This window comes from Schistocerca serialis, chromosome 2, assembly GCF_023864345.2.
Source record: "Schistocerca serialis cubense isolate TAMUIC-IGC-003099 chromosome 2, iqSchSeri2.2, whole genome shotgun sequence".
Classification (NCBI taxonomy): Eukaryota; Metazoa; Arthropoda; class Insecta; order Orthoptera; family Acrididae; genus Schistocerca; species Schistocerca serialis.
This window is the reverse complement of record NC_064639.1, coordinates 1,057,535,439-1,057,549,905: the sequence shown is the minus strand read 5'-3', so window position 1 is coordinate 1,057,549,905 and position 14,467 is coordinate 1,057,535,439.

The window sequence follows — 14,467 nt, the reverse complement described above, 5'->3', positions numbered from 1 at the left end:
AGTGAATTCAGTCACAGCCAGATTAGGCAATTAGTGTTTCAGATCCAGCATGGAGACAACGCCATAGCAGATGCGACCTAGTAAAGTACCATCGCCCATTAGGCCACAGTAAATGTTGAGTCGAGATTTTGTTCACTCCAACTTATGTATGCTTTGACAATTGAATATGAAAAGTGAGGATACTAATCTACCCTCACACTGAGTACATGAGAGTTTTTTCATTGGTTTCAAAAGTAAATTCATTCTTCGGCAACTCAATGTATTGATCAGATACGATATCGTAGATGTAAATGAGCTAATGAAGATATTAATAATTCTTTCCTGTGATAAAAAAGTTTTCATTTGTAAAGATAATGATTTTAATAATCATCAATTCAGCATGTCCAAGAGTTAAATATTTTGTTATTGAGTGTCAAAAGTAACTGAACATGATTGTTGTGTATCACTTGACCCCTGAAGGCACAGTTGATAAATTTTATGTAGAATAAAAAAGGTAATAGCTGTTTTGTCTTTCTACAATAGACCCCAAACTTTCACTTTTATTAATTCATGCATTGTAGTCACGTGACAGCAGTATTTCTAATGAATTTTGTTACGATTCACACCTGATATTAGCTGCCGTACAGGGTTAGGGTCATATTTATTTAGAATGTCTGCTTGACACCCTGGGCTTGAGAAGACAGTTCAGATGTTTTGTCCATTCGAGCACTAAGTGGTAAGCTAAGTTTGCACACATTAGTATACTCACTGTGAAGATACAAAGTGCAGACAATCTCACAAAATGGTGACCCTTCCAGGATTCTAAATCACAGCATTCTGATAGATAGATGGTTTGTTTCTGATAGGTACAAAATACATAATCCTCCCAAACAATAAGCTGACGCAAATTGGAGAAAAAAATTTAAATGTGAATGTGACTCAACTGTGTAGTGAGTTTAGACAGAATTGTATGTGTTCATGTATTTCTTACTGGCTGGCACAACACACCGTTGAATTGGGTTGTGTTGGGTTCTGACTCAACTCCATTAACCAAAAGGCTAAATAAAAGACGAGGAAATGGGTTCAAATATTGAATATAGGACTGTGGATGATATTTTGGAGCAGAATCAAATCTTATGATCAGTTAACACGTAGTCAGGTTCGGAAAATTCGCGACAACAACGCTTAGTGGAACGCTCAAAAATGACAGAAAATAATCGATTATGACAAAGAGAAGTCATGGAAGATCTTGATAGGATCGAGTTGGACATACAAAAGATAGATCAGCGTGAACAACACGAAATATAACACGTAGAAATACCGAATGAGACCGAAAAAGCAACACATGATGTTCAATATGGTCCAAAGAATGGACATGAAAAGGGCATTGCTAATGAATCAGACGATGAGTCTGTAGATAGTGATTTACAGCATACTGAACCAAAAGTAATCGTATTAAATCAGTCAGTCTTATAATTGTATGAACGAACGAGAGTTAGTGCTCCTACACTATGTTCGGAAGTGAAGGAAACGGTTCACGAAAGACGAGATAGGGAACGGTAGCATCAGATGGCAACTGGTGAAATTAGTGTAGATGAAAACGCCAACATATATACAACGTTGCAGAGTTTAATACAACAATCTCAGGAATCATAAAGGCGCTTAGATGGGCGCATAATAGAAGGGCGAAAATAATTAGATGGGCGCATAACACAAGGGCGAAAAGAATTAAATGGGTGCAAAATACAAGGGCAAACAGAATTAGAAAGGCGCATAACAAAAGGGCAAAAGGAATTATCACTGGGGCTGAAAGAAATTAACAAGGAAAAACAAAAAACGTGTGATAATATTTAAGGCCAATTAGGTCAAATACGAACTGAAGCTAAGGAAGCGCAAATCACGCTTCAAGCGCTCGTTACAGAGCACAAACAATTGATAACAGACATTGACACTGTCCAAACAGGCATGATTACGCTGCGTGAAGTTACGCAACGAAGTGCCAAAAAGGTTAAATAACAGGTCGAAACATTTGCTATTAAAGCGACGACGAAAGCGAAACATGTTATTGCTGAGACGACGTCTCACGGTAGAACAACTAAAGCAGCAGTAAAGAAATTCGATGCTCGTATTTTAAAAATACAAGAGAAAAACGAACACCAATTTCAACGTCTGAGTTCGGAAGTTTTGCGTTCGATCAAAAGTCGAGGTGATGTAGAAAGCGTCAGTGAGGAGTCGCAGACGACCACAGAATCCACTTTAGTGTCGGTGGATACTACTGTGAAGACTGCAAAATCAACAGTTGCCGATAATGCGACAGAAATTGTATCAGAAATTACGTGTGACGTAAGACGGAAAGGCACATGTGGATGCCAGTCCGAAACCGCAAACCGCGAACGGGAAGTTGGTCCAAAACAGTTTGGATTGCGACCACTTGTCCAAGAAAGAAGAACAGATCAATCTGGAATACAAGAGCTTGGTTTGCAGCAAGGTTCAGTACGTGAAGCATAAAGTATGACATACGCTGATCAAACCATAGAGACGCGTTATGCAACGCCACAACAGGAAGGACGAATTCCGACGGGTTGCAGTACGGCGTCTAACGACCCAGAATAGCTTACACGTCAAGATACAGAGCGGGTAGCGGGCGTTATGCAGGCACATTGCGCAATGAGACCTGAAAGCGATTCTACAGCACAAATGTCACGGAATGAACCAAGTTACACACGTTTGCGTAGATTTGACGCAAAGAAGGACAGAGTTCAAGTCTTCAAAAGCCAGCAGATACATCATCGAGAGAAGCGAGAGGTTTTGATGATAACCACTTTCTTACAGTGCTGAAATACCAGCACTATAAGGAAGATGCAAATATTCTGAACCCCCGCACATTTATTGACCAATTTAAAGTAGGAATACTGACACGTTGGCCATTGAAACGTAAGCTAGATTTTATTTGCGCACATACGGAGGGAAGTGTTGCTGAAACTATGCAGAAGATAGCAGATGCTTGCGATTCATATGATTCGTTTAGAGCTGCCTTTACAGCAAGATATTGGTCTCCTGAGGCTCAGATGGGAATAAAATATAGATTATTACAAAATGTCTTATTCGAAAATTCGCGTGTGAAAACAGCGGTCAAATTCTTTGAGAATATGGGTAAAAGAAACCAATACTTAGATAACCCACATAGGGACGCAGAACTGATTCACATATGCAAAACGAAACTGCCAATGAAGTATCAACAAATCTTGTTAGGACGTGGGGGCGATAATGTAGAAACTTTCGAAGGTGCTTTGAGAGAAGTAGACTTCATGTATCAAAACGACGCTCAAAGACGACGCGATTCAGGACAGAATAATTTTGAACCAACACGTAATAGTAAGGAGAATAATAATAATTGTAGAGATGGTAGGCCGGTAATGGGATTGAATACTGGACTAAATGGGAATAATTACGGAAATGGGAATAATGGAAAGACTAGACCACAGCGTAATGGATACGGTTTTAATAGTGGTTGGAGCAGGCGGAATGTTGATGAAAATAGGAATGGAAACTGGAGAATTAGGGATAACCGACAGACTGATTTTAATCGGTGACCTCCAGGTCCATGGAGAGAAAGCAGCCCCTGGAAATACTTGCGGTAATTACCGGAGAAACAAACCACAGATGGAGGTTGAATTACGACCTCCAAATCCTGGGAAGCGTGAGGATTGACTGACGTTAGGTATTGCAGGAGTTCAAGTAGATAATACACTTTCTGCAGAAAGGAATGACAAGGCGACCGCAGTAATAAATAGGTTAAGGTGTGACGTACAAAAGTTGGAATTGGGAAGAGGAACGACAAAACGATCATCAAAGGTATCCGCACAGATACTACAAATAGGGAGGAAGTCACAACTGAAGTGCTGGGACGATATAGAGTGGATTGACACTGAAGATGAGGATGAACTCCAAGCAGTACCTAGTAATGAACCATTTGATTATGACGAATCATTAATGTACACTCTTTGACATAAAACTCGACCGGTGGCCGGCCGCTTCAGAGGCTAAGTCCGCGCCGATCGCGACATGGGACAATAAAACTGGCCAACTCGCTAATTCTCTAAGTCCGGTTATCTGCACAATCTGGCAACACTGCAGACTGCGGCACTTCCTGGAGGAAAACTTGTCCCATGATAGAGAAACACTAGGCTGATTACGCCTGTGGTCTAGCGGTAGCGTGCGTTGTTTCTGTTCGTAATGTCAGTGGATCGCGAGCAGCTGGCATAAAATATTTTTATAGCCTCTTCTGTCTGAATGCTGAAGACGTGAGTGTAATGGTAGCGCAGATTCAATCTATTTCGCTTTCTGACACACCGATATCAAAATTTTATCCAGTAACGATTTTGCGGCAGATTTCCTGCAGACTGTCCTCCTCTGGACGCCGTATGCGGCAAAGCTCCGGGATCCATTTGCTGGCTACCGGCAGCGGCCGTGGCGACAGCAGCGGCGCTGCACTCCCCCGTTCTTTATCGAAAGCGCCTGCTCCCGCTCATCGCTTTTGATGATTTAAAACGCTTTATTATTAAATGTTGCTCCACAGAAAATTTCTACGATTTCCATTCACGCTCAAAAGCAACGGAGGCAGACGCCCTGATTAATAGGCGGGTATTACATTACATTAATCGGCAAGAGCTGAGTATGGCCCGAAGTTAATTTTATAGACTGGGACGAAATTAAACCACCTCGCTACATTCGATGAATTTATAAATGCTTCATACCTCGTTTCTTTTCCTTTAAAGCTCAATTATTTGTGCAAGTTTTGGTCAATGTTCGGATGTTTTCATCAAGCCGGGGTGAGCGTCTGTGGTGTAAAGTGTATTACAGTTCTTGTTTCATTCCTTATGGTAACTCTATGCGATAAACTGTGTGAATACCTTGCAATGCATGCTCTGTAGCAGTGCAGGAACACTGCACATTTGGAGTTCCATGTATGGGTTCATGAAGTATTTAATGTTGATCGGAAGTGATAGTTAAGGTCATCAGATTTAGACCAGAAAAATTTGTCGTTTTGGAGGTTTCAGAGAACGGAAAGGAATTGCTAACGCCGGTGTTAGAAAACGTCTACAGTTAAATGCTATTGCAAAAATTTAGAAGAGGGGAACTATATTAATCAACATGTGCACTTCATAAACAACCTTCTGACATGTTAGACCTATATGACGAACAAAACTCAAATTTATATCGTTGACAGTTCCTTTGAATCTTTTCAGAATCTATTTTACAGTGAAGCACCTTGGCATTTGCAAAGCAGACATCCATGATATTAACTTAATTTACTAAGTCGAATCGGACGAAGATTGATGTTTAAAGGCATTCTTCAGATTTCGTATAAAGAATTTTTACTAGCCGTTTGCAACTCCATTAATTAAAATGGAAAATAAAAGGTTGTAGTCATCGGCTTCCACCGAGATTGGAACTGCTATGTCATACAGTACGACCACCGCAATGCACAAGGGAACCTCTTTTTTTTTAATTTTGCTTTTTTTCTTTTACTTTTTTTGACGATTACCCCTTTTTTTCTCTCTTATTTTAAAGCCCCTTAGGAAAATGGCAATAAAAAAAGAAACTAAGTGCCACCGCCACTTTTCATCCTACAACAAAAAAAAAAAAAAATCTGGTCCACTTCAGGCGTTGGCTCCTGACTAAACCTACCCCAAGAGCTGCCTATATACCAGGGGAAATATGGGAATTCAAGGTTAGGGCTATCATTACAAACAAAACAAAAATCTTCCTTTTTCTGAATTTTATTTTTATTTTGATTTTTGTTTTGTTTATTTTTGTTGAGTAATTGATCAGACGCCTTCTGCGCCCCGCTGGTAATATGTTGAGTCACGTCTTCTCGAAATTGGTGTGTTCCGTTCAGTAGTTCAGAAATGTTCATTGGTTCAAACTGGAAACCTTCTTCACTCTTGGCTTAACACATTCCAGCTGCGAGGCGGGTCGTGGAAAGCACTCCCAAGGAAGTTCGAGAAAAATTGTCTGTATTTTTGGTGGCGGACAACGACATAATGACGGTCATTGAGGTATGTCCAAAAATCGAGTACAGAGTCTACAGTTTGTCCAACTAGGTAGTGAATGGCATGTCCGCGAATCCAGTTCACAGCACTGGTCTTTGTCCGAGGAAAATAGTCACGTCCCGGAACTAATAATGAAAGGGGAGTATTCCGATTCAGAATGTCCCGCGTTAGAAAAGCCACAATATGACGAATAACCTCTGAGATAACGACACACTGGCGGCCACAGACGGACTATAGCCACGGCGATGTAGCCTGAGCCTCAAAACGCAACCTTAAAACACACAAACAGGTGTTACAAACAGGTGTTACTTATGTGAAGAACGCCGTTCTTGGAGTCCAGAAATTAATTATACTTTCTAAGTGTCTCATCTTACAGTGGATTCTATCGTACGAGTCTTCGATGTGGAAAACGAATGTCAAGTGAATTTAGCGAGGTAACGCCGGCCTACACCCGGAAGTAAATGCACTATCAGAGTGTTGACAAATACTTGCTACGACGCTGCCATTTCTCGGTTCTCTTACGAGGCAGCTCTTCAGCGAAATGCTTGCCGTGATTCTGCGATACGGTCCTTCAGTGTGGAGACGCGCGCGAACGTTTGGTTTTTATGCGGCGTTCTCCCCTGATGGTTTCTGACGTCGCCTTGTGGGCTATGTCTACATTTGAGACATTCAATTATCATTAATCCAGAATGATACAAGTTTCAGCTTCCGGCGTGGAGGAAGGCTGTTGACGCCGACATTATTTCATTTCAACGTAGGGAAAGCAAAACGGGTCATTCAATGTTTCTCATTCAACATAAAGCATGTGAGATAATTTTCCGTAACGTTCATAATCATCTAAAAATACAAACGAAATAAAAATACATCTGAAGCTTATTCGAATTGAATATAATGTAAGATACCAAACGCTTTGCACCTCGATGTCGAATTTGTCCACGTGCAATCTTTTGCAGCATACAAAAAGAATGTCATGATTACCACGAGAATGAAGAAATATGTTGGTACGGATGGAAGCAAGGAGAGACGCAGTCAACAAATATTCGATTCCTCATGGCATTCATTTCATCTGAGACGTAAGAAGAGTTAAAGCGGGATATTACTTTCGTTAACACGAAAGATATGCTGCACATATTGATAACGAGGAAGTCTGCGTCTTCATGTTTCCTCCTTGAAATCTGTATGCTCTCTTATATACTAAGTAGCCTGATCATTGTTTCAGTAATGTTACCCTCTTGTTTGACCCCGTAGCGATGAACAGATTCCAAATGCATGTCTCTGCATGAAAGTAGCTGTTCGAACCCTTCCTGGGTGGCTTTTTGTGTTTTATTGCTTGGAATTCCTGAAGCAGACCACTGTGCCTTCTCCCCTAGTGGGTTAGGTCTCAAAACTAAACCGCTTTTTATCCAATAGCATAATTTATTCAGACAGCATCAGCACAAGACTGTCAAACAAAGCCTTCCATTTTCAGTTGCAACACTCTAACCAGCACTGACCGAAGTGTAATCCACGGTCATGGTCCGAAATTAGCAACTGTCTGCTACTGTGGCAAAGTCCGTACTACACTTTCGATTCTGCAGCACCATTTTATCTGGTAACACTGTGTAGTTGCATAGTTGTGCCAGCATGTCTGTCCTCACACTGTCAACTTTATGTATCTCACTTCTCCTGCAGCGTTGATCACGAGGAGCAGAAGTAAATGAGTGTATTCTGCATGACGTAACATTCAGTATTCCCTTCTTTCATAGCCACTCTTCATGTGCATCGATACCAAATAGAAATGTGAAAACTCTTGCGAGTGAGAGAATGACAATAACAATCGTAACAAGAACAATCAAATAATGAATGATGTTTATTCCAACGCAGAACGAGAATGGCTTTAAATATAAAAATCTATATCTATATCCATATCTATTGATCTTTGAGTTGACACAATGCAAAGATATTCTTAGCATTTAGTTACTGAATTTAGTTCGGGATGTTTCCAGAGAAAAGGAAAAGTCGGTACTTCTCGCTAGTGTAATACGAGGCCTGTTCAGAAAGTAAGCTCCGATTGATTGCCAAATTGAAACCACAGTGAACATCAGAAATGTTTTACTTGTAACAATTAGCTACACCTTTCAGCTACTTCTCTACGTAGTCGCCGTTCTGACATAGACTTTTGTCATAGCGTTGTACCAACTTTTCAATAGCCTCATCATAGAAGGCAGCCGCCAGTGCTTTCTGCTAATTCTCCACGCTGGCCTACACCTCGGTGTCTGTGTCAAAATGTTGTCTTCAAAGACAGCGGTTCATGAGACCAGAGATGAAGCTCAGGGGGAGACAATTGCGGACTGTATTGTGGGTAATCTCACATTTCCATTTGAAAACGATGCAGGAGCATCTTCATTGCCCCTGCAGAATGCGGCTGAGAATTGTCTTGAAGAAGAAACAGCACGACAGTTATGTAATGTCAGCTGCATAGCTTCAGGCGAAATTTCTCACCAGGCCCTCGTACTTGGCGGCAGACACTATTTTCTAGACATCTTTACGCACTCACTGCGAGCTCAGAAATGAGAAGAGCGACGTGATGCTAACTGGGGTTATACTAGAGACACTAGCCAACACATCTGTGCAAAGCTTTATCGGATTTTCATAGTCGTTTCCAATTCGCGACCGATCGGAGCTTACTTTCTGAACGCCCCTCGTATAATGTGAACCAGCAACTACCCTTTCCTTAGAACACGACTCAAGCAGGTCACCAAGTAGATACCAAGGCACTGCTGCATTCTGTTCCCTGACATTGCTCTGATGACGGTTAATGCAGATAGTTCCGATTATGAAATACAAAACGTATTGCAGGTTAGTTCCTAGGATAGTAACATTAAATTTGCGTTGTAGACGGCACATGAACGTGACGACTATCCATATTACTCATCAATATAAAAAGACAATATTATGGGAATTTAGCAGGATTACTCAACATGAATTCTGAAATTGGTTGACTGACTGCACAGGTGCTAAACGTCGTCAAGAGTATACGATGTCCTAATCGCATTAGGAATATGAAGATCGTCTTCGACAGCTCGCAACTTTCACATTGCTATCTCCACCCTACTCCAGACAGCCCTCGGTGGAGTTGCACTAAGTTGCCGATGCAATGTAAGGCCTTCAAACCGACAACAGACCACATATTGAAAAATACAAGCGAGTTCTCTTGCAGCGTAAGCTTATTGTAACTAATCTAAAAATTATTGGACAGGAACATTGTCCTATTCAAAAAAAGCTGTCCAGCAGGTCCTCTAATCGCTCCTTGGTACAGTCGTTTGACTATTGAAAATGGTTCCAACAAGTCACCACTAGAAAACACTGCTCTGTACCGCAGTAACTCAAGATGTAAAGTAATACCACGATACTACAAATATCAGGGAACACCTTATCACAGATAAGACTGTCCTTAAGGCTTGTAAGCTCACATTTATTACAATAAATGACATACCAGAAATGTTACCACTCTCATTATTACGTCAGATTGGTAATGAACGTAGTAAGTTCGTCGTATTCATGATTTCCTCTTCAAAGTAACATACTGTACTTATTATTTAACACAAAATGACATTAAAAATTTAAGTTATTCACGAGCAGCTAGTTGAGAATATGTATGAACTTCAAATGACACGACGAACCGTCTTGTTCCGCATATGGATTCAAACCCAGCTCATGCAGACTAAGCAAAGATTTCGTTACTGACGGAAACTAACAGTCATTCCTGATTAAGCATACAGAGAGTGATATATCTCGATTTTAGACAGTATCAGTTAGCAAATATCAACTTTAAATTGCACAACGCAAACATGTTTAACAGACGCGAATTCCTACCCATCATCTATTGTCCCTGTTAACGAACTACGAGAGATGTTAAGTATTGCTTCTTCACAAGTAACTTACTTGAAATGCCGTGAGGTAAAGCTTTGTGTTGGACACGGATTCGAACCCAGAACCTAATCGGATTGCTATCGAAACACAGTCAAATGTGACATATCGGATTTTCGCGGCAGTAGCTAGATGTTTTAACTGAAATGACGAGACGAAACATTAATTTTTTCCTTCCCAGGACTCCTACCCGGCACCTATCGCTCTTATATTCTAGAGAAAACGAACGTTAAATATGGGTTTGTTGCACCAGCAGTGATATGCGAGCATGTTTGAACTAGAAATAATATGACGAAGAGTTCAGCGCTCACTGGGAATAGAGCCCCACAAATATCGTTGTTGACTACACACAAAGAGACGTCAGCTACCGAATTTTTCTCCACCAGCTGCTGAGAATAACATCTTGAACTTAGTCATCTCGCAAATAGTTCTGTGTCTCACTGGGAGTTAAAAACGTCAGATATCGTTAGTGCTGACAACGAATGAAAATACATTAAAAACCAAAATTCTTATCCACCAGCAGATAGGTGTTCTCATGCTAGAGCTTGATAATACATAATTAAATCTTTAGTGCCGGGCCAGGATTCGATCCCATTCACGCGTAATATGTGGAGATGTTAAGGAATCTGCAGTTTTGAACAAACAACAAATTGTAGCCGAGCTGTATTGTCACGAAGGGATCAAATTCCGCGTTAAGGGCTGTCTGAGTTGCATTTGGAATCTGTTCATCGCTACGGGGTCAAACAAGAGGGTAACATTACTGAAACAATGATCAGGCTACTTAGTATATAAGAGAGCATACAGATTTCAAGGAGGAAACGTATGAAGACGCAGACTTCCTCGTTATCAATATGTGCGGCATATCTTTCGTGTTAACGAAAGTAATATCCCGCTTTAACTCTTCTTACGTCTCAAATGAAATGAATGCCATGAGGAATCGAATATTTGTTGACTGCGTCTCTCCTTGCTTCCATCCGTACAAACATATTTCTTCATTCTCGCGGTAATCATGACATTCTTCTTGTATGCTGCAAAAGATTGCACGTGGACAAATTCGACATCGAGGTGCAAAGCGTTTGGTATCTTACATTATATTCAATTCGAATAAACTTCAGATGTATTTTTACTTCGTTTGTATTTTTAGATGATTATGAACGTTACGGAAAATTATCTCACATGCTTTATGTTGAATGAGAAACATTGAATGACCCGTTTTGCTTTCCCTACGTTGAAATGATATAATGTCGGCGTCAACAGCCTTCCTCCACGCCGGAAGCTGAAACTTGTATCATTCTGGATTAATGATAATTGAATGTCTCAAATGTAGACATAGCCCACAAGGCGACGTCAGAAACCATCAGGGGAGAACGCCGCATAAAAACCAAACGTGCTCGCGCGTCTCCACTCTGAAGGACCGTATCGGAGAATCACGGCAAGCATTTCGCTGAAGAGCTGCCTCGTAAGAGAACCGAGAAATGGCAGCGTCGTAGCAAGTATTTGTCAACACTCTGATAGTGCATTTATTTCCGGGTGTAGGCCGGCGTTACCTCGCTAGATTCACTTGACATTCGTTTTCCACATCGAAGACTCGTACGATAGAATCCACTGTAACATGAGACACTTAGAAAGTATAATTAATTTCTGGACTCCAAGAACGGCGTTCTTCACATAAGTAACACCTGTTTGTAACACCTGTTTGTAACACCTGTTTGTGTGTTTTAAGGTTGCGTTTTGAGGCTCAGGCAACATCGCCGTGACTATAGTCCGTCTGTGGTCGCCAGTGTGTCGTTAGCTCAGAGGTTATTCGTCATATTGTGGCTTTTCTAACGCGGGACATTCTGAATCGGAATACTCCCCTTTCATTATTAGTTCCGGGACGTGACTATTTTCCTCGGACAAAGACCAGTGCTGTGAACTGGATTCGCGGACATGCCATTCACTACCTAGTTGGACAAACTGTAGACTCTGTACTCGATTTTTGGACATACCTCAATGACCGTCATTATGTCGTTGTCCGCCACCCAAAATACAGACAATTTTTCTCGAACTTCCTTGGGAGTGCTTTCCACGACCCGCCTCGCAGCTGGAATGTGTTAAGCCAAGAGTGAAGAAGGTTTCCAGTTTGAACCAATGAACATTTCTGAACTACTGAACGGAACACACCAATTTCGAGAAGACGTGACTCAACATATTACCAGCGGGGCGCAGAAGGCGTCTGATCAATTACTCAACAAAAATAAACAAAACAAAAATCAAAATAAAAATAAAATTCAGAAAAAGGAAGATTTTTGTTTTGTTTGTAATGATAGCCCTAACCTTGAATTCCCATATTTCCCCTGGTAAATAGGCAGCTCTTGGGGTAGGTTTAGTCAGGAGCCAACGCCTGAAGTGGACCAGATTTTTTTTTTTTTTGTTGTAGGATGAAAAGTGGCGGTGGCACTTAGTTTCTTTTTTTATTGCCATTTTCCTAAGGGGCTTTAAAATAAGAGAGAAAAAAAAGGGGTAATCGTCAAAAAAAGTAAAAGAAAAAAAGCAAAATTAAAAAAAAGAGGTTGCCTTGTGCGTTGTGGTGGTCGTACTGTATGACATAGCAGTTCCAATCTCGGTGGAAGCCGATGACTACAACCTTTTATTTTCCATTTTAATTAATGGAGTTGCAAACGGCTAGTAAAAATTCTTTATACGAAATCTGAAGAATGCCTTTAAACATCAATCTTCGTCCGATTCGACTTAGTAAATTAAGTTAATATCATGGATGTCTGCTTTGCAAATGCCAAGGTGCTTCACTGTAAAATAGATCCTGAAAAGTTTCAAAGCGACCGTCAACGATATAAATTTGAGTTTTGTTCGTCATATAGGTCTAACATGTCAGAAGGTTGTTTATGAAGTGCACATGTTGATTAATATAGTTCCCCTCTTCTAAATATTTGCAATAGCATTTAACTGTAGACGTTTTCTAACACCGGCGTTAGCAATTCCTTTCCGTTCTCTGAAACCTCCAAAACAACAAATTTTTCTGGTCTAAATCTGATGACCTTAACTATCACTTCCGATCAACATTAAATACTTCATGAACCCATACATGGAACTCCAAATGTGCAGTGTTCCTGCACTGCTACAGAGCATGCATTGCAAGGTATTCACACAGTTTATCGCATAGAGTTACCATAAGGAATGAAACAAGAACTGTAATACACTTTACACCACAGACGCTCACCCCGGCTTGACGAAAACATCCGAACATTGACCAAAAGTTGCACAAATAATTGAGTTTTAAAGGAAAAGAAACGAGGTATGAAGCATTTATAAATTCATCGAATGTAGCGAGGTGGTTTAATTTCGTCCCAGTCTATAAAATTAACTTCGGGCCATACTCAGCTCTTGCCGATTAATGTAATATAATACCCGCCTACTAATCAGGGCGTCTGCCTCCGTTGCTTTTGAGCGTGAATGGAAATCGTAGAAATTTTCTGTGGAGCAACATTTAATAATAAAGCGTTTTAAATCATCAAAAGCGATGCGCGGGAGCAGGCGCTTTCGATAAAGAACGGGGGAGTGCAGCGCCGCTGCTGTCGCCACGGCCGCTGCCGGTAGCCAGCAAATGGATCCCGGAGCTTTGCCGCATACGGCGTCCAGAGGAGGACAGTCTGCAGGAAATCTGCCGCAAAATCGTTACTGGATAAAATTTTGATATCGGTGTGTCAGAAAGCGAAATAGATTGAATCTGCGCTACCATTACACTCACGTCTTCAGCATTCAGACAGAAGAGGCTATAAAAATATTTTATGCCAGATTCTCGCGATCCACTGACATTACGAACAGAAACAACGCACGCTACCGCTAGACCACAGGCGTAATCAGCCTAGTGTTTCTCTATCATGGGACAAGTTTTCCTCCAGGACGTGCCGCAGTCTGCAGTGTTGCCAGATTGTGCAGATAACCGGACTTAGAGAATTAACGAGTTGGCCAGTTTTATTGTCCCATGTCGCGATCGGCGCAGACTTAACCTCTGAAGCGGCCGGCCGCCGGTCGAGTTTTATGTCAAAGAGTGTACATAGTGCTGATGTTTGATTCTGCACAGACGAAAAATGATTTTCAGCAGGATAATACATATCCTACTGTAAGCTGTAACGCTAGGATTGATCAAGACGGTAGGATTAACCGACAAAATATGGCTAATAGAAGTCATAGAAAAAAGGTGGAAGTACGGATAAGTACACCTGATCGAAAGTTCGATACGATCTACTAAAATCCTTCCACAAAACTTTGAAAGAAACGCAGAAAGAGTCTGAGGCGTTGTGGATAGTGGGAATCGAACAAAATCGGGAAGAACGGGGCGATAGTCGAGAGGAAAATGACAAGGAAAATATCACGTCGGGATCGGAAAACGAACCAGATTATAAAGGATGTGAATAGTCTGATAAATCAGATTCAAAAACATACAATTTTGGTACATACGAGGACACAGTACGGCAGTATTACCGAGATTATGTAATTATCACGCAATACAGAGAAAATAGCGT